The sequence below is a fragment of the Onychomys torridus genome, chromosome 3 (genome assembly GCF_903995425.1).
Source record: "Onychomys torridus chromosome 3, mOncTor1.1, whole genome shotgun sequence".
In the NCBI taxonomy this organism is placed as follows: domain Eukaryota; kingdom Metazoa; phylum Chordata; class Mammalia; order Rodentia; family Cricetidae; genus Onychomys; species Onychomys torridus.
Window position 1 is genome coordinate 81,426,771 of NC_050445.1, and position 6,102 is coordinate 81,432,872.

The following is a 6,102-nucleotide window of genomic DNA, read 5'->3' on the forward strand; positions in this document are numbered from 1 at the left end:
TAATTTGGTATTTTCATGTCAAGGAATAGCAGGTAATTTTGATTGTTTGTTTTAGGTTATGAAACAATTATGTTTCTGTGAGATCAGAAAAATTTGTACACACACTAAAAATACTGAATACATAAAATAAAATGTGTCAAATCTGAGTGGAGGCCGTGTTGTTGATATTTCATAGTGTGGTGACATGCTCAGTACAGATGACCCCACTGTGTTCAGAGCCAAGCCTGTAGTGAGTTGACCTATACAGTATATGTGTGCTGACAGAAATACCTCAGATTCACTGCATTTTTTATTTTTGAATTTAGTTTTGGTCATTTCACATTAAAAAAACTTACATTTGGCAATTGCTTATGTGATCCCCTGTGGGGTCATGACGTACAGTTTAAGAAGCTGTACTCTAGGAAACCAAACCTAAGAAATCCATATTTCTTTCCCGTCCAAGTTCCTGTTCTGGTTGAAGCTCCTCCTCAACTCCCCGCCTCCATCTCTCTCTCCCCAAACCCTGCCCTGTCTCAAGCCTGCCAAACACAGCTCCTTCCCCAGAGATGCTCAAGACCACTCCCACAGGTATTTAAACTGTACCCCAGAAAACAGGCATGTGGTTTTTCAGTCTCTCTTCCCTCTTTCCTCTGGGGGTGGGGGGAGGCAGAAAAATCATCTGGGAGCTCTTTACCCATTAAATGGGGGCTTCTTCTAATTCAGTTTGATTTGGTCTAATTTGGATTGCTTTGTAGGCAGAGGTTTATTGGGGTGCAGAACTTTTCAGTTCCAACACCATGAAACTTCTCTAACTTTCTCCAACAACAACAACAACAACAACAACAACAACAACAATAAAATCTCTGAAGCCCATAACTTGATTGTTTATATTCACAATCACATCTAAAATTTTGACCTTGTATTCTCCTTGTATTTTGGGTCTCCAACTAGATTAAAACATTCTAATTTGTTTATAAATTCCCTCACTCATTACTGTAGCATTTCCTGTGGAACTAACATTGGTTGGGTCAGAAATACAATATAGCCAAGAGAGACATTGTAACTGTTCTTATTTTTAGAATTCCTAGCCACTCCCTCGGCTACATGACCACACAGGTGCTGTCCAGTAGCCAGGCAAGAAGCTTAGTCATTGGAGGGCCTTAAATCCTATATAATCCATGCACTGAATGATCACATGATCTATGTGCATGCATGGCATAGCTATGTAAGCGCATATGCACATGTTCATGGGACCTATCAAAGCGGGTTCCAACTATTCCTTCCCTCTTTTCCTGCATGGTCATTCCATAGGCCTGTACACACCCTTTCTATTTCTTTCCCTTAACAAACTCTTATACTGGGTTTTGCTGTACCTCGTGGCTTCTCTCACATGGTAAACAGTGCCGCTTAATAAATAACACTATACTGCTTAATAAATAACATTAGTGATATGAGTCGGATTCTCCTCTCTGATATTGAGTTGTTCCAACTGCCCAACTCTGGCTCCAACCTTTACACCTCCTATCACTTGTTCTCAGACTGCTAAGGAACCCGACTCCAGCCATGCCAACCTAGCAACCACTCTCCCTTTGTCAGAGGTGGCCAGGGTGGATGGACTGGTTAAGATTCATGTACCTTTCTCCTTTGTGGAACTTTCTCAGATAGAAAAAACCTGGGTTCTTATACCTCTAATTCTGCTTCCTTTATTAAATAATTCCAATATGTTACCCAATCTTATAGTCTCACCTTTCATAATGTATATATGATATTTGCTAATAACCTACCTCCTGAGGAGTACAGATGAGTTTGGGAGCAGGCTAGGACACATAAAAGATTCATCAAACTAATGAGCATAAACCCAGGGCAGAGGTGGTTCCCAATTAGGACCCACATTGGGATTACAATACCCTAGGTTGCTCTCTAGCTAGGGATTGGTTTACAACCTGCCTCCTGTCAGGTCTTCATAAGGCTGCCCTCAAGCCAGTAAACTATGAAAAGCTAAAACATGTAATTCAAGATAAGAAAATCCATCTCATTTTTTGGAGTGGCTTACAAAGCCTCTCTTACAATATACTAGTCTGAATCCTGAGAGCCCAGAGTGCAGACAGCTCCTTATGACCCACTTTGTCTCACAGAGCTTCCCCAACATCAGGGCTAAACTTAAGTGTCCAGAGAGAGGGCCTCTGACCCCACAGACAGAAGTCTTAGTGGTGACATTTAAGTGGTGACCACGGGGGAGATGAGAACTGCCAAATGCTGGCACATGCTATCTGACCAGCCACCCAAAGGCCTCCAGGTCCCTGTTTTAAATGTGGTAGAGAAGGTCACTGGGCTTGTGCCTGCCCTGCCCCACAAGGGTCACCATCTGGGCCTTGTCCAAAGTGCCACCAAGAGGGACACTGGTCCATTGACTGCCCCCGTGTACCTCATGGCATGGGGACATCAAACAAAGATCACCCTCCAGCTGATCTCCTAGGCTTAGTGATGGACAATTAAAGGTGCCCTGTTGCCAGCCCTACCACAATCATCTTTCACAGGGAACTGAAGGTAGCTTTTACAGTATTGGGGCAATCCATTTCCTTCTTTTTGGACACTGGAGCCACTTACTGAGTCTTGAGGGAGTTCTGGGGCCCGACCTCTCCTTCTTGTCTCCTTATTGTTGGGGTAGGGGGACAGTCTTACCTACTTCACCAGACCCCATCACTTAATTGTATTTTCAGGGGTATCCCTCTCACCCGCACATTTTCAGTTGTGCCAACCTGCCCTGTGCCCCTAATGGGAAGCGATTTTCTAGCTAAGGCAGGAGCTTTGATTTCATTGCCATCTGTTTCTCTCTACTTGTCAGAAGTACTCCTCTTTCTCCCACCAAGTCTGCTAGCTCTAACTTTTATCTCCCTTGCCAGCATCTCACTTGGACCCTAAAGTCCGGGACATCCAGAACCCTCCTATTGCTAGGCACAACCCCTTATTATCCAGTTACAGGACCTACCAGGTACATTACCCAAGCTCAGTACCCTCTCAGACTCTAGAGCTTTAGGTGACTTAAGCCTATCATTTCTGACCTCCTCAGAAAAAAGTTGCTCCACCCAACCTCTTTGTCTTTTAACATCCCCGTACTTGCAGTTAAAAAGTCTAATGGAACCTACCACCTCGTTCAAGACCTCTAGCCCATTAACTCTACAGTGGTCCCCCTCCATCTGGTAGTGCCTAACCCTTATACTCTTCTTTCAACTATCCCTTCAGAGACCTCCCACTTTTCAGTCCTCCATCTCAAGGACACATTTTTTTTTTCTATTCCTCTCAGCCCTCAGTCTCAAAATATCTTTGCTTTCACCTGGATTGACCCTGACACTCACCTGTCCACACAGCTGACTTTGACTGTTCTGCCACAGGGATTCAGGGACAGTCCACACCTATTTGGTCAGGCTCTGGCCTCTGACCTGCTCTCTTTGTCCCTCCCTGGCTCTAAACTAATACAGTATGTAGATGACTTTCTACTCTGCAGCCCTTCATTACAACAGAGCCAAACTAACACCTCTGCTCTCCTAAATTTCTTTTGCAGCTGGGGTTATAGGGTCTCACCTTCCAAAGTCCATCTGTCCACTCCCCAGATCACCTATTTGGGTCTAACCATTATTCCAACCCACAAGGCTATCACTGTCGATAGAAAGCATCTAATCCAGTCTCTTGCAGACCCCTCTACTAAACAGGAGATTCTGTCTTTCCTAGGACTTTCCTAGGCTTCCTACAGTCTTGGGTTCCATATTTTTCTCTCCTTGCTCACCTCTTATATGAGGCACCTCTGGGCTCCCCACATGAACCCCTCCTTCATCCTATTACTAAACCCTTCCAGAAGCTCCAACAGGCTCTCCTCCAGACTGCCAGCACTTCATCTCCCAGACCTAATTGGTCCCTTCTCCCTCTATGTAGCAGAGAAGGAGGGGTTTGCCCTGGGAACCCTAGGGCACCAGCTGGGACCTGCCTTTACATCTGTAGCCTACCTGTCAAAGAAACTAGACCTTACCAGTCAGGGAGGGCACCCTGTATTCATGCTTTAGCAGCTTCTGAGCTCCTTATTTAGGAATCAAAGAAACTAACATTTGGGTTAGTTTAGAAGACCTATTATTGTCTTCTCTCACCATAACTTGTCCCATCTCTTAACTTATAAAGGCTTACAAGCTTTACTTCCTTCTCAGGTTCTTTTTCTCCAGGTGGAATTACTGGAAGATGCCACACTTACTTTCCAGACCTATCCACCCCTTAATATTTCAAGCCTTCTTCCTCGACCTAATGCTGACTTTTCTCCGTCTCATTCCTGCACTGAAACCTTAGAGGAACTGTTACCCCTTCCTTCACATACACAGGAAGGCACATTGCCTCAGGCCACTTATACCTGGTATACAGATGGCAGCTCCTTTTTACACACGGGGACCCATAAAGCCGGCTATGCCATAGTGTCAGATACTTGGGTGGTAGAAACACAGGCATTACCCATGCATACTACTAACCAACAAGCTGAGCTGATAGCTCTCACCCATGCCTTCCAATTGGCACAGGGATGTGGTGGTATTGTATTCCTCAAAATATTGTGCACCCTAATAAACTTATCTGGGGTCAGAGAACAGAACAGCCACTAGATACAGAGGCTAGAAAATGGTGGCACTCACGCCTTTAATCCTACCATTCCAGAGGCAGAAATCCCTCTGGATCTTTGTGAGTTCAAAGCCACATTGGAAACCGCCAGGCATGGTGACACATGGCTTTAATCCCAAGAAGTGAGCCTTTAATCCCAGGGAGTGATGGCAGAAAGCAGAAAGATAATAAGGCATGAAGACCAGAAAACTAGAAGCTTTTAGCTGGTTAAGCTTTTCGGCTTTTGAGCAACACAGTTCAGCTGAGATTCATTCGGGATGAGGACTGAGAAGCTTCCAGTCTGAGGAAACATGATCAGCTGAGGAATTGGCGAGGTGAGGAAGCTGTGGCTTGTTCTTCTCTGATCTTCCAGCATTCACCCCAATACCCAGCTTCAGGTTTGTTTTTATTAATAAGACCTTCTAAGATTCCTGCTACACAGGGGCAATCCCTAGATGTTTACACAGACACCAAATATGCTTTTCATATCCTTTTATCCCATGCTGCTATCTGGAAAGAACATGGGCTCCTTACAGCAAAGGGAGAATCCATATCTAACTCAGGCCAAGTAATGGTCATACTAAAGGCTTCCCATCTCCCCAAGGCTATAGAAGTTATTCACTGCTGGTCTCATCAGACCGACAGCTCCATCATCTCTAAGGGAAATAACTGGACTGACCAGGCAGCCAGGACAGCGGCCCTCCAGGGCCCAGACTCACCCACCACAGGGAATCCATACAGTGCAGCTCACACCCTTGCAGGGAACTCCTGACACTAGGCAAATTCTGTCCTATCTACACCAGCTCTTTCATCCTAATAATCTCTCTTTATCTCAGTTCATAAAAGCCCACCTGCAGCCCACCTCTGAGGTCTTACAATTAATTCTTAAGAACTATTACTCTTCCTGTGAAATTTGCCGAAAGTCAGATCCCAATTCCAAATATCAAAGCCAACCTTTCCTCACCCACCAGGCTAGAGGTTCCCTTCCGGGGACTTGCTAGTAGCTAGATTTTACCCAATGCCCACTGTCAGGTGAAATAAATATCTTCTCATGATGGTGGACTCATTTTTGAATTGGTTGGAGGCATATCTGATTTCTAATAAAAAGATCTACAGTTGTAGATCTCCTTCTCCGGGAAATTATTCCCTGGTTTGGGATTCCTCTCTGATAACGGAATTCACCTCCTAGATTTCCCAGACACTAGCTAAGGCTCTTAATATTCCTTGGCATTTTCATATCCCATACCATCCTTGTTTCTTCATCTATAAAGTCTGTGTGTGTGTGTGTGTGTGTGTGTGTGTGTGTGTGTGTGTGTGTGTGTGTTTCTTTATCCATTTCCCAGACTCCCTCTAACTTTCTATGGCTATTTCCTGTCAACAAGTTGCTGGCTCTGCCTCTTGACTCAACGTTTTATTTAATTAATGCAAACTTGGGGTTCACAGTGTGGTCAAATGTATCCTGAAACAGTGTATTTATTGTCAAGATGTTTC